Genomic DNA, 23,790 nt, shown 5'->3' on the forward strand with positions numbered 1-23,790 from the left:
GAATGTTAAATGCAGAGTGGCATTTAAAATGAAGGTGTTAGCATCTGACTGCTTTAGTAGAACAATAATGAAGGTTATACAAATATTGATGGATGTGAACCATTTTCCAAACTGGTCCATATTGGGCTACATGTACCCCTATACTGGGAAACAGTGTGTTATTGTTAAATTCCACTTACTTTCGCCAGAAACAATAATAGATTAATACAATGAACGGCACATTAGGTTTGCTACGATTGATGTACACCTGCTGGTACTTATACCTCTGCCTTATCCGAGCATCTGAATCTAGACTGAGCCATAAAGACACTCATGTGCTGCCCTTCACAAAACCTCATTCAATATTACCACTCTCTAGTCTCCTCCATTACCCTTATCCATCCTCTTGCTGCTTTAGACTATGTTCATCAATCACCCTTCGTTCTTCTGTCTCCTGTCATGAATCTCGGGATCTGCTCATTTGCCTTTCTTTTGATCTTTTCATTCCGACCTACTCAATACCTTGGCCCAGTTAATGACCTCATCTCAACTCAGTGTTGATCAAAGCTCTTTTCTTAATCTCCTCTTTAAACCTATTCGCACTATAACTCTTGCCTAGAGCATATATTGTTTGGTCTGTACTGACACTTTTAAGTGGCAAATTCCATATCTTTGTCTTTTTGTTTCTTCTTTTGACTCCAACCTCCATAACATTATCTCCGATAGACTTATTGGTAAAGGGTGCTGGATAAGTTCCTGCTTCCTTCCCTCCCTTAACAAGAGGTGTATGAAGCAGCCAAATCGAGTGACTTGTAGCTTTGCATAATGAGATTAAACTTTCCCCTTTCTGAAGTGTGTGTCACTATTTTGCGATGTTGAGCTTTCCCGTTTGCATCCCTCCCCAGAGTTACTCCACAACTTATACATTTCCTTTGCTTCTATCTGCATCTCTTCCTTCTGGGACTCTAGAACTCGCTTACTCCCTTCCTTTGTCTCCCGGTTATCCCTGACCCTTGCCTTTCGAGGACCCTGTCTTTTTCTATCTTATGTTCCCCCTCTGTTGACCTGCCAGTTCCGACCCTCCTCCGAACCCCTGTCCTTTGTGCCCTTAGACTAAGCACTCCTTCTCCCCTTGTTGGGTATAGATCCAATATCCATACCTTGGAGTCTCTGTGACCTCTCTGAGAGAGTCCACAGCGCCAAGGGAGCCACTCACTGTTGAGGTTTGGTATGGCACCCCTTACCAAAGCACTCCCTCTCCCCTTGATGGGGAAGGATCCAGTACGTAGGCCTTGGAGTCTCAAAGACCCCTCTGAGAGAGTCAACTGCGTAAAGGGAGACTCTCGCAACAGAGATGTGAGATTGATACCATTTCCCCTGGGATCATAGCATACCGGACCTTGGATGCTGCTTTTACTTGTCTACCGGTTTGTGCCCCCTCCTCCCTCCCCCTCCTCTTTCATGCTTTGTCTCTCATCCTCCCCTACCTCTTCCCTCTTTCATATTTTGTCCACTTCCCCTGCTCCTAGCCCCTCTCCCCTGAATCTCTCCCCTTGCCTGATTCATAACATGTATCTACGCCGCCAAGCCCTCTGTCCCAGGTGCCCTTTGGCTAAACACTCCTTCTCCCCTTGTTGGGGAAAGATCCAATATTCATACTCTGGAGTCTCAGTTACCCCTCTGTGAGAGTCCACAGCGTCAATGGAGCCACTCACAGTTGAGGTTATGGTATGGCCCCCTTTGACAACGCACTCCCTCTCCCCTTGTTGGGGAAGGATCCAGTAGTTAGGCCTTGGAGTCTCAGAGACCCCTCTGAGAGAGTCCACTGTGTCAAGGGAGCCTCCTGCAACGGAGATGTGGGAATGATTCCACTTCCCCTGGGATCACAGCTTACCGAACTTAGGATGCAGCTTTTACTCGTCCTTCCGTTTGTGCCACATCACCCTCTCCTCCTCTTTTATACTCTGTCTCTCTCCCTCCCCCACCTCTTTCCCTTCTTCACTCTTTGTCTACTTCCCCTGCTTCTACCCCCTCTCCCCTGAATCGCCCCGCATGCCTGTTCTCTCACTTACGTATATGTCCTTATGCACAGTCACTGCCACCATGCTGCACAGAGCCCAACCTCAAACGAGGCTAGTTCCAGAGGCGATGAAACAAAGAATGGCAGGAGCTTCAAGTCGGGCCCCTCCGACCCAAGTGTGGCCAGGGCTCAGGACTTCCCAGAGCATAAAAATGCAGGTGCTCCCTTTAGGGAGATCATGGTAACAACAATAGCTTAACCGGTTGCGAGAAGCTCAGCAAGATTAACAGGGTCCCTCAGGTCCAAAGGTGCCAAACAACCAGGCTACGGTAAGCGTCACACACTCAACAGGATAACTTCTGACCCTCTAGACTCATACAAGTCTGCTGCTGGCATTGAGCTGAGGCCCTTTGGGCTAGGGCTTCAACGTAGGCACTCCAGGAAGCTGTCAATCAAAGTTCTTTGTGAGCAGGGACCACACTGAGCGGGGCTTAAGAGGTGTGGTGGCGAGATTCAGCATGGCACCACCAGATCGGCCCTTAGTGCCTGAAAAAGGGAGGCATTAATCTCTGCAGGGCAGCCACTGGACTTACGGTGCTAGGAGCCCAGCTGACGAGTGACTTCACTCACAGCAGCCAGGGTCCTTGCAGAGCAGGCACTTCAGAGAGCGCTGAGCCTAGCTAATGAGCAGCCAGCTCGGATTTCTGACAAACACAACAACCCTTGGACTTTGCAGAGAGTCATATGATTCACGGCACCTCGGGGGCACATTCAGCCCCTAATTGTGAGCTGTGCTGCTTGCAGTGAAGCACACGTTGATCGGGGACCAGATCATCAGTTACAGAATGGTAATATCAAGTCTGGTGGCCCAATAAAAGGTTTCAAAATATCCAGCAGGAGATGCTGTTTCGCAAGCAGTCAGAACACAAGTAAGACTTTGATGTTCCACAACAGGAGGCACGCTTGCCAAGCCCTTGGAGTTCGTGGGTGCAAATAGAGGATGTAGAGGACAGGGTCATTACTACCTCACTGCAGAGGTAGCAGGCAGCAGGCCAACACAGCATAGAACACTGCAAAGTAACAGTCCCTCCTGACAACACAGCAATCGCTTGTACCAGGCTAATACAGCAGAGCAGTGGCAAAGTGGCAGTCCCTCCTGGCAGCGTAGCTCTTCTTGGGTGCAGAGTCTCCTCAGGACCCCAAAGTGAACTAAAAACATGGGGTCAGAGCCCCAGTACTTATGCTCCAAATTGTCTTTGATGTAGGGGGTGACTTCACAAGAAACTTTAGAAGTTCACAGCATCGCCTTTCAACCCCAGCCCTGGCTCCAGATATCCATAGGGAGTGAATCTGCCCTTTGTGTGAGGACATGACACATCCCTCATACAACTGTAAGTATGCCCTGCCTCCCTCTCTCCCAGCCCAGAAAGACTATCAGATGTAACCCTGTCACACCCAACTCTTACTGTGTGATGGCTGTCTGAAAATTATGTAAAAATGATGTCAACCAGGCCTGACATGGATTGGAGACAGGCTGCAAAGCACACAGAGTTATAAGTACAGAGAAATGCATACTTTAAAAAAATGGCATTTCTAAAAATAGTAATGTAAATTCCACCTACACCAGTAAGCAGGATTTATCATTACCATTCTAAACATACCAAGCATGGCAACACTGCTCCCTTCAGATAAGAAATCACCATTTAAGCAGATATAAGAGAAGTACCAATGCTAGCCTGTGAGAGGAGTATACTTCACAATAGTGTGAATCAAAATAGGTTGTTTGTCACTGCCAGGACATGCCACACAATAAAGGCAAATGGCCTACCTTTTACCTACACAGCACCCTGCCCATAGGGCTACCTATGGCCTACCTTAGGGGTGACCTATGTGTAGTAAAAGGGGAGTATAAGGCTTGGCAAGTAGTTTTGAATGCCACGTTAATGTGGCAGTAAACTGTGCACGCAGGCTCTGCCATGGCAGACCTTTGACAGGTTAGAAAGCCTACGTCAGTAGATGGCCCAAGCAATCAGTGCTGCAGGAACACTAGTAGCATTTCATTTACAGGCAGTGAGTATATGGGATACCACTGTACAAGTGACTTACAAGTAAATTAAAAATGTCAAGCAAGTGTAAACCAAACATACCATGTTTAGAGGAGAAAGCAAATGCATTTTAGCACAGACTAGCTGTCATAAATTGCCCAGAGTCCTAAGGCCAACAACAAAAAGAAGGTCAGAAAATAGGAGGAAGACTTCAAAAGATTTGGGCATAACCCTGCAAAAAGGGCCAGGTCCACCATTCAGCCAACCCGGAATCCCATTTCTAACAATTGCATCTTTTGTAGAAGGTGACATCATTACCACCACATTAAAAAAAATTCAAGATATCGGAAGCTTTGAATAATTTGCTTGAGCTGCTCCCAGTCTGCAGGAAAACGGTCTTCCTACATATGGAACTCATATGATTCTCCAGTTCTTCAGGATATGCTGAAAAATTTAATTAATCTGCAGATGTGCATACGCCTTGCTTTTGCTGCCTTCAAATATTGTCATTCCGTGCAAGCTTAAGATTTTTCAGTCTGTATTGCTACATGTATCTCTTCTAGGCTCTTTGCTAACTTTTTGAACTCAACTGTTTTTAATTATTTTGACAAATTGTATTTAATTTTCGTAACCTCTACTTTTTATGGGACACACCCTCATGCCTTTTGGAACATCAGTTCAGGAGGAATTTATTAATTACAAATATATTTTAATAAATTGAATCTAAGGAGTCACCATTTAACAAGGAGTGCCATCCTTTACTTTGGAGGTGACGTTTTGATGCTGCAGTATGGCTGACTTGAAGGTGATGTAAAAACCAGCGCAAAGGTTCAGTGAGTTAATGATTTGATACTGTGATCTACACATGACCTACAGTTCAAGAATTACTGCAACAAAATGGACAATGCTGCTTTGGATCCTTTTGAGGTCTACATATTGAGCAAAACCGGGTAATAATAGATGCTATTTCCAGGTCTTTGCAGAGACGGAATTAGGTTTAATTACTATACAAAACATGCCGTCATTATCATTATTATTATTATTGTTATTGTTATTTTAGTCAAAAGTCCATTTGAAACTAAATAGAGACTAACTTTTCAAGTATCTTCCCAGAAAGGGGAGCTGGTGGTATGTTTGTAGTTGCTAAAGTCGTCTGGCACCAGTTTTATTTTTTTGAGGAGGTTGTGTCCAGGCTTGAGGCTTTTTGGAAGTCTGTTTTGGGGAGTGAAGTGTTGATAATGTTGTTCATGGCAGTGAATGCATACCTTGTGAGAGATTTCATGATGCAGGAGGGTAGGAAGTGTTCTTCTTAAAAGAGAGATCTGTGACCATGAAGGGCTTGAATGGTGGCTGGTTTGGACGTGTTGTAGAAGACAGTAGGTGAAACGTTTGCACGTTGAGTCACTGACTTGATGTGGTATTAAATCGTTTTTAATTTTCTTATTGAATATATTTTGATGGTCGTGGATTTTTGATACGGTGAGGCATTTTTGGGACTAGGATAGCGCTCACACATTTCTTCACGGCCTCTTGAAAATAGAATTAAATAACATTGGAACATTTTTTTCGCCTTCATGCTGGATTACTCCTTCCAAGTAAACAATAATTGATTCTTAGGCTCATGAATGTCTCGGTACAATATGGTTAATATTTCATCTAACTTGCAGGCATATCATCTATTTTCTACATGTTCTCTCTTATTTCCCCCATATCTAATCAATTTCATTAATATAAAATGTGTTTATGTAATTTGAAAACTAGTGACAAGCTTGAAAAAAATTCCAACATTCTTGACATAAGGACCGGGTGCACTGACATGATCTCACATTGTACTCAGTGACTTTTCTCTTTTATTGTGTTATGGCAGGAGCCAGGTCCTATGACTGACTTCTACAGCCACAGACCATTGAACTATCTGTATTTACGTAGACAAATGCAAAAATAGAACATGCTTAATTGTGCATCAAATGTGTATCCACAAGTTCTACAGCACCAACGCAACTACAGCTCAAGTTTCTAGTCAATGCTTGTCAATTTTCATTAAAACAGTGGTGCTCACAATGTCATCCAGTTGATAGCTGCTCACAAGGGCAAGCCCAGACCCATCCAGCATGGATCAGGGCCTAACTCTTTGGTAAAGGGTAACACATAATTCAAGGGGTACAGTCACTGAATCAGAATTAAAGAGTCCAGTTTACCCACTTCAACAAATATCTCAGACCATTGGGACGCATGATCAAAAGTCATTTAACTTGATGATTATGACAGAAATTGTATTCAGAGTCTGCAAACAATCGTTGGCCTCCATTGAACACAATGGATTTCTCTTCCATGTCCAATATGGCACACAGACCTACTGACTCTAGTTAACGGAGCAAACACCTAAAACCCAACTCATAGCGCAGCACCTTCAAGACTGCTGCATTTCATTGACATTTCTGTATTCAATAACAAAACTGTTCCAGGAAATGAAACATTTATGAGTGCTCTTCGGTGGCAGACTGTCTAGTACCCCAAATCAACTCAATAGTAGTGGGAGAGGACCACATAGTCTGCCCCTAAATCAACTCAATAGTTGAAGGATACGAGTCTTATCCCAGGGCCGGACTGGCTACCGGGCATTATGGCATGCTGCCGAGCTGGGGGCTGATTTCATTGATGGGGACCTGCGTGTGCTGAACGAAATTCATTTTGCTTTGTTTATTTCGAAGCACACGCAGGTCTCCATCAACGAAATTAGCCCCCACTTCAGTGACATAATCCCCCCGCTCGGCAGCATGCCAAAACTCCTGGTAGCCAGTCCGTCCCAGGACAAGACAATGGGTGAGAAATACCTAGGCTGAGAATAGGTGATCAGGCACTTGCTATGCCTTCAGATCCAAGAACTCTACAACTTGCCAAGTGTTGTCCAGTTCCAAGTGGGGTCCAGTTCCAGCTGGTGTATTACAACTTCACATACAGTGGTGCACCAACAAGGGACCTCAAAATACTGATTTTCTAAAAACGTAAAACCCAGCTAATTAGGATATGTTTCAAGCACACCTCATCCAAATTCACTAGCTGCTTGTTGAACTAATAGTGGTTTTACTGTACTGCACCCACAAGCCATTCTAACAGTAAGGCTCACGACATGCAAAACTCTTTCCACCACACCTCCATAAATATAAACACTGTAGGGCAAATTCACTAACATTTTGCACCGGATTTGTGCTGCAAAAATTATGCAAATGTTGCAAAATGTTATATTAGGATTTACGTTCCGGTGTAAAACATGTACTATTAACAATGATGAACAGGACTTTGAACTAAAAACACAACACTCCTTAAAAGCAGGGGTTAAAAAGGAGTTTTTTTTATATTTTCTCAAAATGTTTCTGAATTTGCTTGTGTGCTGCTCTGCGTGCTGCAATGTACATCACACATCGAAAGTGAGAAACATCTGAAAATGTGTCAAAGCATAGTATTTTGTTCTGGAAGGGTACCCTGCCAGAACAAAACCTATGCTAAGCATCACACCGACACCTTTGCACTATGGCGCAAAGTGTTTGCATAGCACTATGCAGCCTGATTTGCACAACCACTGAGAAGTGAGACGAAGCACCACATCTTAGTAGCTATGGCGCTGTCCTGCTCTCTTGCAGCGCAGCAACGGTGGTTGCTGCGCCGCATTGTGTGACAGTTTAGTAAAATCTGCTCCTCAATCTAGAGGTTAGACCTGTTTAATACGTTTTCAAAAAAACTGCAGAGCTATGGTGGGAGACATATGCAGGATAAAGAAACTCTTTTACTGAATGCATTCCAGCACAAGAAGAAATCTGAAATTTAAAGAGGGCTTTCCAAACTAGCCTCATCTTATTGATCCATGAAGGTATGAATTAAAGTTAATATTAAAAGACCCAGCACAACTTGTATTGGATTTGGATAGTAATGAGCATCGATAAAGCCATTTCACAGCATTATTGCTATACATCATAAGAAGGTATGTATTACATCTTTGACTTACTTATATTTACTATGTAGCCACAACTGTGCCTGTCATTAGAAGGCTGACAAACATGAACTCCGTCTGAAAAGAGAAAACAAAATTGTGACATAAACTACAATATTTGCATATAGTAATATGGGGTGAGGGCAGAGAAGGATTTTAGAACCTTACGCAGTTTTGTTACATGAGTAGGTGTACTTTGCAGTTGGCCTTTGTATATTCCTCCTAGACATCATAACAATAGAGGGTATGGTGTTGCTAAGGAGCACCAGTACCTGTATGGAGCTGCAGTACAGGCATACATGTGCATTGCTGGGGGTATGCAGGTAAGCAGCACTTTTGAATACAATTAAGCTGTCACCAGGGCATTATTGACCCCTAACCTGACACATGTATAGGCTGAGACATGCATAGGCTGCTTTGTACCATCATTTAATACCACTATGATAGTAATGTTAACGCTGTGTAATACCTGAGTAGCATCCAGATATATAATTGCGGCACCTTAGTATAGTCTTATGACTAGCACACTGGACAATAACTATGAGGAGTAAAATATATTTCTCACTATGCTATTCAAAACTACCTTCATTGATCCTAAGACGTGCATATTTATGCACAGGGACACAATGTTCCAAGCTTCATTTCCTCTGAAGCAAAAGTAATTTATGGTTTCATTTGCAGTGTGTTTACTGAGAGCAGAATTCCCAGATGAGCACGTCTACATTTGGTTTTTCTTACAAACTGTGGCCTGCTAAACTGTGCAGACCCAGAATATTAGATCATTTGAGCACTATACAAACATTTACATCATGTACATTTTAGGGCTTACTTCTGCTCCCAGGTCTACTTTAGCCCCATCCCACTTTTAATAATTCTACATTTCATATGCCACAACCTCATAAAAAGGCTTTCTATGGTGTCAATTGAACATCTAATCCCGGTCTGCAATGGACAGAGCCAAAGCACAGCCTGAGATAGCTTATGTTCAGCGTGAACAGCATACCTCTTTCACATCAGATCTCGATGGGGTGACAGCAATGCAAAGATCCCTATGATATCTTAAGGTTTGATTCCCTACAGTTGTTTGAGGTACGCTGTATGTTTTGTATTCTGGCAGGAGACGTATCAATGTGACGATTTCTCCTTTCATAATACCAGGGTTAATAGCAAAGAAGTACAATTAATTGTAAGTGCAGCAAAATGCCTTGTTTCATATGATCACTCCAATTTTATTAGACAAATACAGCAGTTGTTTTCACTCTGTGTACTGGCACTTTGCTTACCAGACCCCAGTGCATTTGCTCTGACTCCTCAAACATGTCAAAATTGGTATACTCTTAACTGGCTTCCTTAACTTACCTGTAACGATCTAGTATATGGTATGAAGTGTACCCAAGGACATGGAAGTTAAATGTCACTAGTGGGCTGCTGCAACAATTGTGCCACTCACTACAGTGACAGTGCAAACCTGGCTGCAAGCGTACCACTGTAGCCTGTCTATGCAGTTTTATAACTACATATTCAACCAGTCAAAATAACCTTTTTTGACAGGTTGAAAGCTTCCTTTTAAATACTAATAAGCAACTCTGATGTAGGCCATAGTGTCCATAAGTCAGGGTGCCAGGTATTTAAAAGCAGGACATGTCAATTTTAATGTAAAACATGTCTTTACAGTGACAAGGTCCAAAAGGCTAGTTTCACTCTATAAGGATTAGCTGTTCCTTAAGAAAGCATTGGGATCTAATAGTAAGGTTAAATAATGTTATCTCTGCTTAGGAACCAACTACAAATGAGTTATTGGACTTTTTAAAAAATTTATTACAAGCCCGATTCATTGGAAAGTTCAATCTGTGATAAATATTTTGCAAAAAGTACTTTTAAAAAGTCACATTTTAGCTGCCTTAAGCCTCAGAAGTCTATTTGCATGAGAATCCAACTGTCATCCAGGGGCTAAAAAGCCACTAAGATGAGTTATGAACATGCTCGCAGAGCTGAGACAAAGGCCTTGGATGTGGGAGGGGTTCTGCTACTCTAACAGAATGATCATCTTGGCAGTGCCCATGAACTTAATTAACTTCAAAGAGGGAGATGTAGCTAACACCTGGGTCTGCCCCCTTCTTTGTCCCTCTAGTCAGCCAGGCACCATTCCCACTGGCAGAGGAGCTGCCGCCATAACTTGTTTTGAGTGACCACAGAGGAGGGGTTGCTTATGTCCCTGGCTACACCTCTAGAGTAGGTACAGAAGTTCTGCACGGTGGAAGAAAGGTTTTCCCATTTTGGTTTTAGGTAGAGAGAGGCACTGTGGGATTTGTTTTAAAGTAAATCACACAGGAAGTGGTGCAAATATGGATAGTGTCACACCAGAGAACTTTGATCCCTTTGGTTATGGAGTGGTCAGGAGTTTCCCCCACACACAGGCCGGCACTAGCCATTTTTTGCAATAGGGCACACAGATACTGTAGGAAAAGTGGGTAGGGTTACCTTTTGGAATATTTTTCCTATTGGTTAGGGAGGGGCCAGGAGGCACCCATGCCCACAGAGTAGTGCCAAGGATTAACGTGGTACCTCTGCACACCCTTTTCAGAACACTAATGGACCTAAGAATTTATGAAGAAGAACTGCACTTGCTCTTGAGACCTGTTAAGAGACCTGAAGGGCTAGACCTGCTCTCACTTGTACACGGCACACAAAAAATTGACTCGAAGGATCAGCTGGCTGATCTCCTGTTAAGCTATTGGGACACAAAAATCTCTTAGAAGCCAACTTTCTAGAAGAGCCCAGTTGGCCAGTTCCAACTGGACTGCCCTGAATCCTGTAGGTTGCTTTTGCTGAAGTGTGCTTGACTGACAAGTGGTGTACCTGAGGTCCAGGGACTCTTGGCTGTGTCAAAGTGTACTCATCCTAACACCCTAGAAAACCTGGGACTTAGAAATGTTTTGGCTCCAGAGACCTCAGAGAAATGGGGCAAACCTGCCAAGAAGATAGTGCATTGCTGCTGGCCCAAAGATTATTTTTGCTCCTGCTCACAGCAGCAAATCCATGTCAGTGGGATAGCGCAGAGACGGAATGCAGAGAAGGTATACAGCTCCATGAAGCCCTGTTTGGCTACAGCTTTCAGTCTTTCCCCGATGGAGAAATTGAAGCTCCAAAAAAGTGATTAACACTGAACCTAGAAATCTTCACGAGACAAAGGTGCCCACAGTATCCAGCTGGCAAGGGACCTTCCTTGGGCATAGATTTTGAATTTCTCTTGCTGGGAGCTTTCCTACATAATATCAACGGCTTCACCAGGACCTCATATGACAGCTCTCCAGACTCTTGGAGCGATTGTTACTGAGAAGTGTAAAAAAAAAAACAATTTCATATATATGACTTTTATATTGTGTGTTCAATGATCTAGTACCCTTAAGTATCATTATTTGTAAATACGATATCATTTATTTTTCCACTATATACCCGTGTGCTGATATGTTATCCTTTGATACATTCTTTCGATATATGCTTGTGTTTTCTCATTTGATTGGAGAATTAAAATGTATAAAATATTTATGTACAGATAAATTAAATAATTTCAAAAGAAATTAATCTGCAAGTATAGTAAAAATGCTTGTTTCAAGTAAAAAGTTAAAAGCAGGCACATTTACCTGCTCACCTCATATATCCCAATCAGTCAAGTGTTGATTGAGATACCCATTTTATTTTAAATTAGCCTATGTTTCCTGGCACTTTATGGAAGCAGGTATTCTTTTAGTTCCACTTTTTTTTTAGCCATATTCTATTCTGATTCCATGTGATGCGGAACATCCTCTAACAAAGGCTTACTTCGCATTACACACATCTGACACCAACTTCAACTTGCGTTGCCAAATGAAGCAGCATTTTGAATCTAGGGCTTAGTAGGACCTCAATGTACCGTTCTGGAATAATTGCATCCCAATAGGCACCTCTTCAGAGAATATGGTGGGCAGACTCCTGCGGAGGTACTGCTCTGTACCTTATTCTGTTTCTACAAGAACAGGTTGTGCTCAATCTGCAAACAGAATGTTCTCCGAGTGCTTCTGTGAGAAAATTGCATTCTACATATTGAAAATACAATCGCTTCTGTCATGTTTATATGAATGCAGGCATATTCAAGATGAAGTCTACTACTGCAAGATGTATAAGCATTGCATTACACATTGCTACAAATATATTTATTCCACACTACATTGCGTATACTTCCCTGGAGATAATGTGCCAACGTTAACCTATTAAGGAAATGTACAGGGAATCTAAGTGGGCTCCGCGGTCAGCATTCCGCGGACATTATTTTGGAGGCACATCTTCAACTGGCCAGGAATTCCTATGAAGCGTGATTGCATGGTGTTTAATGTCAGAACATGTCTTATTTCCCTCATTAACCTATTTTCTTATTCACAAGTATATTCCGGTAAGTAAGATCGGAGAATGAGAATGTCCTTTGTGGTGAACCCTATATTCTTTACCCTGTCCACTTTCCTATCACATTCCCATCACCCAATCCCTTTTTCATTGACTATATCTTTCTAACGGAGTGGTTGCATAGGTTAGGAACAAGATTTTTTTATTTTTATTTTACAGAGCGAGCTCTCGCTCCCAGGGCATTAAAGAGTTTTGTATGAACACCAGATCACATTACAAAAGGTCAGAGTCAATTGTTGTTTTTAATTTTAGGAATGTTTATGGAACACCTAGTGGTTGAAAGTTTGTGGAACCCCACAGATTAGGGAACTTTACAATACAGAAATGTGAGGGAAAGTGATGATGTTAGCCAAGGTGTGACATTTGCAATAGATTCTGGGTAAGAAAATGTGGTGGGATCCATGCACGATACATCACATGGACGTCTCTTTGTATCTAGTTTTCAGAAATACCTGGTCTAGTAGGCTTCCCTGGGAGACAACCAAGCCAATGCACAAATAACACAGCAAATTGCATGCCAAAATGGGTCAATTTCATGCTGAAAACATAATGTTTGCAAATTGCGTTTTGGGGCATTTCCTGTCACAAGTGACAAGCCCTCCCACAGAAGTGGGATAATGTTTTTATCGTGAGAAGTGAAGGATTGTTGGATGGGGGAATTGAGCTGATCCCCATAGATTGCAGAACTTTCCCTCACCGAAATGAGAGAAGAATGCATGATTTCAGTAAAGGTTGGAAGTTTGCAGGACTTTTAACATAAGCAAAAACACAGCTGGACTCCTCTGGGTGTCTGGTTTCCAAAAATTCCTGGGTGCAGTATCTTTCCATGGTGTGCAGGGCCGGACTGTGCATAGCAGGCATCAGGTTTTTTTTTCCTGGGAGGCTGGAAGGGTAGGGGTTGGTTTTGCCACAGTGGAGGCCTGTTTTTTTTTGTTACTAGGGGACAGTTTTGCATCGGTTCTGCAATATCGGCCTCCAGTAACAAAAGCAGCACTGCTTCCTAGTTGCACCTCCCCAGCCCCTTATGTCCAACCCTCCTCTCGGGGGCTGGTCCTTCATTATTGCTAGAGCTGTTTTGTGTTCCCAGTCCTGCCCTGATAGTGTTCAAGCCCAACCCAAATATTATAGCTTAATTTCTTTAACAGAATCATGAGCGATCTACACAAATGACTCCTTGTTAACTTTGAAATGTTGTCCTCTTTTCAAAAATATATAACTTTCTGGATTGACTCATGAGTTTCACACCTGTTTTCAGCAAGTAGGTAGAAACCACAGAAATAGGATGAACCGAATACCACAACCATGAAACAATTGTGGTAAAAAATTATTTTTCCACAACTTTGCTTATTCATGAAAGTAAAAGCAGGGGAAATGAATCACAGCACAGCAAACCTCTTGTTGATTTAATTTAAAAATAAACATATACTTTCTTGCACAGCACTTTTATTCCCATTAAAAAATGTATTTCTCCTATTTTCTCCGTTCTCTATTGGAAAATCCAGATACCCTAGGTAGGTTTAGAATCCACAAAATTTTTGAAAAAAAGAATCATGTTTGACCAGGATACCTTTAAACAAAGTATTAAAGGCTTAAGTGTGAAGTGTCCCAAACATTAAAATACAAAAGACTCAACACTGAGGATATTAGCTGTGTGGTGAAGCACAATATCAAATCAAGGTCACTTCTAAATGGTACATAATTTCAATATCCTTCCGTTATGACCTTGCCTTTGGAGAAAGATAGTGCTCCTGGACTTAATTGAATCTTTCAACAAACCAATGTATTATTTTTAGCTTTATGAGCAGAGACCTCATTTTTTATTTGACATTGATCAAAGCAATATGCTTATTGATCTAAACAACAAACATTATGGTTAAAGCCGCATATCCTTTAATAGGGTCACCCACAACATGTTGATCAGCATCATATAGGACAAGACATCTGTGATAGATGAAAGTGAATTAAATCTAAATGTATGTATATTTGTACAAAATACTGCATGAAGCAGTGTTATATCAGCACAATTCTCAAAATGGTTTAGAATTGTTTGGGCATTACACATTAACCATTTTATCTAAGTGTACCTGCATATGAGGCAACTATCAAATCGCATTCAATGATTTTGTTTTCCAGGGACAGATAGCCCTTCAATAGTGAAAGAAAATACATGGTATTTCACTATCAGGACATGTCACATATCAGTATATATCCTACCTGTCACATACACTGCACCCTGGCCATGGGGCTACCCGGGCCTACCTGAGGGGTGCCTTACATGTAAGAAAAGTGAAGGCTAGGGTCTGGCAAGTGAGTGAACTAGCCAGGTCGACATGGCAGTTAAAAACTGCACACAGACACTGCAGTGGCAGGTCTGAGATACACTTACAATACTACTTATGTGGGTGGCAGAAAGAGTGCTGCAGGACCACTGGTAATATTTTATTTACAGTGCATAGGATCACACAGTGCACTGTACTAGGGACTTAGCAGTAAAGCAAATATCCAATCATGAAAAGAACAATCCATAACACAATTTACCTTAGGAGCACTTGCACTTTAACCCTGATCAGCAGTGAGAAAGTGTGCAGAGACATTAAACCAGCAAAAACAGAGTCAAAACCTGGAGGTCAGTATGGAAAAAGACTGGGGACACATGCCAAAAGATGCCAGCTGTTTTGTAAGATTGTGACAAAAAAGAATCATAATACATTTTCAATTATGTTGTCCAATGGGACTGGTACTGCCATACTGTATTTGATGCTGCTATTCCTTTTTGGAAATTATCAGCACCACTGCTGTTTTCTTCCTCCTCAGTGTCAAGAGGCAAGGGAATGCATCACCATATGGTCAAATTAAGCACTTTGGTGCAGACACCACCGATGTAACACACTTTGGGCCTGATTTAAATTTTGGCGGATGGTGTTAGTACTGGTGCCATGTGGACTGCTTTAGTCCTTCCATGGCGAGGGTACGCCACCCGCCACATTTAGTGATGTCCACTGGCCCAGAGGACATATCATGAACTTACATTAATTGCCATCACGGGGGTTTCCGTAAATGCAATTGAAAGTGTGCAGGGCTGCTCTGTGAACACGATGGCACTGCATGGCACACTTTAATTTTCATTTTTATTTTAAAAAATAAAATCCCTAAGTGGGGTTATATTTTTGAAAATGCAAAACAACAACGACCCTCTAATCTTGAGAGCATTCTCCCATGCTGTGTGGGTTATTGAAAAGTTTTGACCTTTTCATAAGGCCAACTAGGTGGCACTTTGTAAAAGTAACAAGCTATGTGTTCGCCCACTCTAAATTTGATGGATGGACATATGGGCACAGCGGTGGGCCTTTGCAGAGGTATGTATGTGTTGGAAACAGAGTATTCTCCATCATCTACATACTGAGGCTTTGCCCCTCTGTAAATCAGTCAGGTGGACCTTCAGGTTGGCAGAAAGGGTAATCTGTTACCATTGATGCTATGCCAGCAGGCATCACTGCAATATTTTTAAGGTATAACAACATGTCATTGGCATAATGAGATAAAGAGTATTAATGTTTTATTCTACATATTTGTAAAATATGTACTCTAGCCCTGCTGCCTCTAGCTGCTCAGCCAGAGTGTGTCTTGGTATTAGAATGTTGGTGTGCCTGTGATGCGTGGAATGCCTGGGTGACTGAGTGGGGTGAATGTGGCAGTTGGAGATGGGCTGAGCAACTAGGGAGGCTGCTCCTGGTGGGGCTGGTACCACACTAGGCTGGCTGGAGTACACAGATGTTGTAACCTTACTGAAGACTGAATAAAGAAGTCCTGAGAATACATCCTGGCTCCTGGTGTCTTTCCACTAAGGACACAACATAATTCTATCCCCTAACAGTATATATACCCCATCACATTTTGCTAAAGGTTCAACTGGCACCCCGGCGTGCTGCTATCAGATCTGAAATGAACTTTCCAGAGCAAACATGTGCAATTTGCACCATATAAAGTACCTTAATGATATGTAATAACTCCCTGCACAACCCTTATCTCCCCAACACTGAAACGTTGATCCTTTTCTAGGAAATCAAATGTTTTTTCAGGATGAAGAAACATACATGGGGAGCAAGTTCCTGGAGCCTAAAAAAACTCCTACTGTTGAGGGAGGTGCTTCGTCTTGGTACAAAACCATTCTGATCAATAGGATAATGGAAAGAAAGAGGGGCAACAAGAGAGCAGTCAGAATGTTCCTGAAAACTGTATAATCATTGTTAAGACTCTCCTGGGGCTTATAAGAAGGCAGACCTCTGGCATGCTAACTGGGTCTACGAACTGAAACAAAAAGAGCATCTCTGACAGAGGGAGCAAACCTGCCTTCAGCAATCAAAGTCTGATATAAGGTGTGGGACAACAATTCAGAGTATGATTTATAGAATTCTAAAGGAAACCCATCTGGGTCAGGCATTTTACCTGTAGCCAGAAAGCATATAGTTTCTAATGTTTCATAACTTGTTATGGGGACATCTAATTTCCTAATTCCAAGGAAATGCACATTCAATGATTAATGCTTCATACGCAGTTTTAAATCTACCCACAGCGATTGCCAATGGTTGGACTATTTGAAACCCATTCTGCCCATCACCTTTTGGTGCGTTTGATATAATACTCTAAGTGACCATGGGTAAGCCCAGATAGGCATTCCTTGTCCACTTTGCAACAGTATCCAAGACATAACTCACTGACAAAGGTGAATTAGGCCAAACCTGATCTGGGGTTGCTGCTGGTCCGTTCTGAGGGGGATGGCCCTGACATTTCAGGATGGATTGTTCCCATGAGAAGCCATGTCAGTAATGGTTTGCATGAGGCAGGCCACTATGTAGAGGAGCACAGCGGGTGATAAATGATAGGTTGCAATTATATCCAAAACCATTGCCAATGATGCTTGAAATGTGAAGAATATAATGTATCAACTTAGCAATTGCATTGTCCTTAGGAACTTAGTGTCTGTCATACTGAGTTCCCCAGAAGGTAGGGAGCCCGGTATTTAAAAGTAAAAAAGTGCAAATGTAAAGTTGGCATGTTGCTCCAGTAAATAGTCCCCTAAAGCTATTTTAACTGGGAGGTGTTTGTCATGTATTCCTCTGATTAGATGTTAAGATACAATTTTTTTTATTTTTTCATTCAACTTCCTTATAGAGTAACAATGTATTCATTGTTTTGGGCACCTTTAAGAAAGCATGCAAGCTATATTTTCTTTTCTAATGAAATGTTATCAAAGGCAACATTTCAAAGGACATGCCTTATGGGTTCTGACATGGCAGCATTTCTGTAAGCTCTTAGCGGCGGGTAAGTTAGTCTCCAGGACCCTCGGAAAGGGTGAATGGGCTGTGGCAGAATTGTGCTGATGCAGAGAATTGGACCTCTGTATATTAAGGGGCCGATTATGACTTTGGCATTGCTGCAGCGGCTCTGCCCCAGCTCAGCACTGTCAAACCTGTGAAGGGACCACCCACCAAATTGTCTGCTTTTGCAGTGGACAGCTGATGCTCATGTTGGGGTGGCTGCATCAACATGAGGTGGGCATGCTTAATGACCGTGAGGAACGAAAGCCACTCTGGAAGTTGGGCCTCATGGAAGCATCTAGTGATGTGCTTCTCTTTGAACCACAGTTGAAGAGATACCATATCTAACAATCGAGCAGCAGGAACATGAGGGGACAAGTAATCATAAATCTCCTGAATGTTCCGAAATGTGCACAACCACAGGTGAGATGTTGGGTGCAATGGGTACACCTGAACATGTGTAACAGCTGCTAATCAGGGAATATCCTGTGCTGTCTAACAAGAAATCCAAGTCATTTTTAGTCAAGAAAGACATTTTATGGCCCAGGGGCGGGTCACCTCCAATGAGGATGATAAGAAATGTATGTTTTAAGGAAGAGAAGGATCTGATGCCATCTGTGGAGACCCTACATAGTTGGACAGATACCATGGGTATCTTTGAAACACAAATGGGACTTTGGACTCAAAAACCTCCTGATGAATAAAACTGCATTTTTCAAATTAACAAGGTAAACTTGGATGCCGCAGTGGAAACCATACCCCTGGAAAGAGCGATTAATCAGGAGTCTCATAACTGAGGTGTCGTATCGGTTAAGCTTAGGGCAATAGTGATCTTGTTTGAAATTGACTATCAGGAAAGGCTCTAAAGAGTCAGCACTACAAAGAGGAGTTTTAAGTATAGCAGAATCCTGCCAGAAACGCAGAGACATTGGAATGGAGGACGTATCTTTACGAGCTGGCTCCCCTCAATACAGAGAGTTAACACAAGTGAGAACATTCATGTTTGTCTAAGTCAAAGCAGAGAAAAGGTGTGTGGTCACATCAAAGCAGACAAAAATGTAAGGTACAAAGTTGTAGATGCTAGTGATGGTGCAAAATAGCTGTGTGCTCTGAGAAGGATTTATAGAATAGGAAGTCAGTCATAACCAATTAGATTTGCAGAAAGGCAATTACTTTCCGTTAACTCACTGCTAAAACCTGCAGGAGCTAATTTGTGTTTTGGGTAATTGTATAATACATCCCTTCGTCATATGAATTGCCAAGCAGCAATGTTTTTAAAAACAAGTTTAATTATTGGGATCTGCAACCATTTGCATGCACATTTTTCTTTATTTGCAGGTGAAAATTGCTATTTTTGTGAATAGCTAAAACAAGTTAAATTTGCTCCTGGTGCAAGCATATATTTCTTCTTCCATCTATTCCTTCCGCATCATATCATCTCTCTGACTCTAAATCTGACCCAAGATGCCCCCGCCTAACCCTATTTATTTTGGTAGCCCTCCACTACAGAAAACCTCGACAAAAGAGGGGGGACCAAAGATGGGATATTTTTCAGTACAATTTACCAAGATAGTTGCAAAAAAAGGAATAGTCTGTAAAGGAATAGGCTGAGCCATGTCCGCAGAGACACTCATTAAATATCCCAATATTTTCATAGTTTCCTGTACAGATGTAATCCTCCTCAAGGGTCTTAGGTGGTTTCATGTCCCCAAAATACATCAGTGGAAGCTGCTGAACATATTAGTGGAAGTAGTGGAACAGAAATAGTGTGTCCTGATTTCACAGAGTGAGTGATCAAAGCAAGAGAGCTTGATCTTGGGTGAGGAGATTTGTGTGCTTGTCTGTCTGTAAAACGTTGGAGAAATTAGGCAAAATTGTCTATTTTATGGAACAATTTACCTGTGCCAAAGGTTTACAGGGTGTTCTGAAGGGGCATTTATGAAAATGTTTCTGGTGTGCCAGGTTAGTCCTACGCAGGTTTATTGCTGGGTGAGAAGAGAATTCTCCTGCTGCCCCATATTTTTCAGTGTAAATTTAGAAGTAGTGTAAAAGGTAAAGATTTCATATCCAATTTAAACAATTTGGAAAAGTAATGTGGCATGGCCTCTTATCAAATGAAAACATCTATATACTATTGACCTGCACTGTTCAAGTTGATTTTGTGCCTCAAATAATGACTGAAAATGTACTTGGAGGGGTAATGTATGGGAAAAAAGTTGCACAGATCTTCAGTTAGGAGACAACAAGAGCAGACAGCATACATCGTTATAAGGTTACATCATATTTGCAGGCTCTGACCTCACACATCAGTTATGGTGGTAAAATGAAAGGCATTATCAATATAGATTATGACATTCTCTGAGGCATAGAGTTTTGACCACAAGCAATAGTTTGATATTGTTTCCCAAATACCAGCTTTGGATTTTGGGTGAAAAACACGCTCACATATCAAATACCAATTTAGTTAGCCCACATACCTTCTTGAAATTTTCATGAAATATTCGTAGTTAATAAAGCCCTTGCATCGCAATAACATAAAAAATGGCCACTATATATTAGTTGTAACCACTTTGTGTACTGAGTGCCCCCTTTATGTGAGGAGGCCTATCAAAAGCCACCAGCATAGCATAGTGGCTAGGAATATGATGGCCATCATATGTAAATGAGAAGCATATTATGAAAGGGAAATATTAATGCCTAGATTGCTTATAATAGTTTGACAAAGGCCATGTTACAAGCTGTAAAGGCTGATTTATGCCAGAGCGATATAATGTTCAGAACGGCCATGATGGCTTCAAGTAAGGCAGGATGGAGCTCATTATATTATAGGGAAAAAATACTGATCCCACTACATCGAATACCACTACCCAGATCAAGGTAAGCAGAAATTAAGTTAAGAATAATAAATATAAACTTACCTTAATGATGTTCTAATAGGTGATGCAGTACAAGAAACATTTTTGTTGGTTGATATTGTTGACTTGGCTACAGTGATATACAAATGATATGGGAGGGTTTTGGTGAGGCACCAAGCTCCAGAGATCTTGGCAATGAGATGCAAGAGTTGATTCCCACCAGATGCCAAGAAGTGACTTCTCACAAATATTAAGGCCTCTCCTCCGAACACACATGTACACAAAAGGCATATGTACATATATATTATCTAGTGTTTATAAATAAGGCTCCCTGTTTTCCGTTTTTACTGATTTTCACAGATAAATACAGACAGAAAACATATATTTTCTTTTCTATATTTGTTTTTAAATGTGGATAAATACGGAAATTGGGTTGCTTTTTGAGTAATTTTAAATACTGTCTGCCATGACTGCCAGGCTAATAGCTGTGCAGATTGATAGGTAAGGGGTTTAAAAAAGAAAGGAATTTTAGTAAAGAGGCTTTAACTGCAGTAGATATGCACAAGGATGATACAGAAATCTGCTTATTTTCCTATAAGTGCATTGATGTATCTACTGCCGTTGTTCACAGCATTGAAACCTGGCAGGCATTGAAGCATGAGTGCATATTGGATAAATAAATGTGGAAATAAACGAATTTCAGCGTAACTTTTCCACAAAATAAATATGGATAAATCCAGATAAAATTAGCAAAAAATAAATATGGATAAATACAAACAGAAATGTCCAAAAAATAAATACCATAAAACCGGGAACCCTATTTATAAAGCATTAACCTAGATAAAAGGCATCGGAAAACTGTACATGGTACATGCTTCCTTGCTCCTCTGCTACTAGCACAGTTACACTTAAGGGTTCTGGACCCAAAAGTAAGGTGGTACAGGTGGTAACTCCAGTGGAACTCACTGTACCTGATTTAGAGATCCCAGAGAGGACCTCAGACAATGTCAATAACGATAATCTAGGTGACCCTATCATCGATTTGTGTGTCCTTTCCAAAGGATTAAGTTTTATGCCTACTGTTCTTACAAACAGTTTTAACATCAAAGTGGAATTACATTGTTTTTTTTAGAGAGAGATGATTGTGTCACTTTTTCTATAAAAATCCCAATCCAGATATTCGACCTTCTGCTGCATCCCTGCGCATTCCGTCCAACGGCACACCAGCATCACACCTAGTGTCTAATAAGATATTAGCCTTTGAACAAGTGATTATGAGGAATGTACTTAAATTTTTCGAGACACAAAAATTGTTCAACACAACATTACAAAGGAAGAGAAATTGAGTTTGGAATCACTCAAAAACAATGACAGCATAGTCATTAAACCTGCCCATAAAGGAGGTTCTATTGGTATTCAAGATAGGGTTTATTATATTGCTGAAATGTTATCTCAACTACAGGTAACAGGCAACTACAAGAAGAACCAGGGTGATCCTTTTAAAGAGGTTACTAAATTGATACACCAACTTAACACCCACGGATTAGAAGAAGGTTACCTGAGTGATTTAGAATTTGGTTTCCTAAACAAAAAAGAGGCAAGTATTCCTACCATATATACTCTCCCAAAAGTACACTAAAGATAAAGACAAACCTTCAGGGAGACCTATAGTCTCCAGATGCAGCTCCATTTTAGAACCAGTGTGCCGCTATGTAGACATTTTTTACAACCTTTAGTTCCACAAACACGATCATACTTTAGAGACACATTTGAAGAAATCAATCTAGTTGAGGATCTTCTTTTTGATAAGGATAAACAATTACTGGTAACCATGGATGTATCATCGCGTTATACAAGCATTCCTCAAGACGAGGCTTTAATGGTGATTTGCAGAGTCTTAGAACAAAAGGAAAGGCCCCATCATGTCCCCACGGGATTCATAGTGAGCATGCTAGCAATAGCTATGGCAAAAACTTTTTTGTTTTTAGGAATTCTTTTTTTTTTATCAAACCAAGGGAGTAGTGATGGGAGCAGGGTTTGCCCCAGATGTAGCCAACCTGTACATGGACCTTTATGAAGAACAATATATATATATATGGAGTACACAATCCCTTTTCCATGAATATTACCTTCTGGAAAAGGTATATGGATGATGTTCTCATGATTTTTACTGGTAAACAGGACAGATTAGAGGATTTCGTCATTTGGCTGAATACCAGATCAGAAGATATAAAATTCACTATGACTTGCAGCCAGGACCTGATAGACTTCCTGTATTTGAGCATTAAAATCAATGAGGGCACATTGTACACAACATTGTACAGAAAACCATTAGAAAGAAACACATTACTCAGGTATTCTAGTCACCGCCCCAGAAACCTGTGCAACAATTTGCCATATGGCCAGTTTCTAAGGCTTCGTAGGAATTGTACGTATAGGTCAGATTTCTTTAGGGAATCTGATATACTGCTGGAGAGATTGAAAGATCGAGGCTACCCAAAGGGCCTACTTAAAAAGGGCAAGGAAAAGGGCCTGGTATTGCCACAGTGAAACTATTTTAGTAGTAAAACAAGAAAGTTCAACCATGAATGAAAGAGTAGTATGTGTGTCAACATTCGGCCATTTGAGCAATGAAATCAAAAAGACCATTAATCGCCATTGGTCTTTGATTAGTGATGAGATTGGGACCACTGATCCACCATTGTTTGCTTTTAAGAGAGCCAAGAATATTCATGACTACATTGTCAGTTCCTTTCTTAAGAACAAACCTTTGCCTGACCTTAGAACCCAGCTATCATTGTTCACGTTAATAGGCTGTTACAAGTGTGGCCATTGCAAGGCATGTGATTTGACTGTCGAACGAAAAGAATTCAATAACATTATAAAATAATTTTTCCTTGGGCACCATACCAATTGCGATACTAAAGATGTTATTTATATCAACGTATGTCCATGCAATTTGGTATATGTTGGCCGAACCAAACAAAAAGTTAAGGCTAGGATCTTACAGCACTGCTCAGGGATACGATGCAAGGTAAAGAGTGCACTCTTAGTTAAGCATTTCAGAGACAAACAACATCCATCAGAGAGTCTACACTGGTGGGTTCTCAAAAGAATTTTACTAAACCCCAGGGGAGGGGATGTG

General features: G+C 41.3%; 1 long non-coding RNA gene across 1 annotated transcript in view; it reads right to left on the bottom strand.

The window, feature by feature from the left end:
- LOC144816928 (uncharacterized) overlaps positions 1-23,790 on the bottom strand; it is a 436,599-nt gene that overhangs the window by 247,676 nt on the left and 165,133 nt on the right. Inside the window, exon 3 of the long non-coding RNA XR_013606930.1 lies at positions 8,048-8,110. This is a non-coding gene — a long non-coding RNA (uncharacterized LOC144816928). The remainder of the gene's footprint in view (positions 1-8,047; positions 8,111-23,790) is intronic.

The sequence above is a fragment of the Lissotriton helveticus genome, chromosome 1_1 (genome assembly GCF_964261635.1).
Source record: "Lissotriton helveticus chromosome 1_1, aLisHel1.1, whole genome shotgun sequence".
Classification (NCBI taxonomy): Eukaryota; Metazoa; Chordata; class Amphibia; order Caudata; family Salamandridae; genus Lissotriton; species Lissotriton helveticus.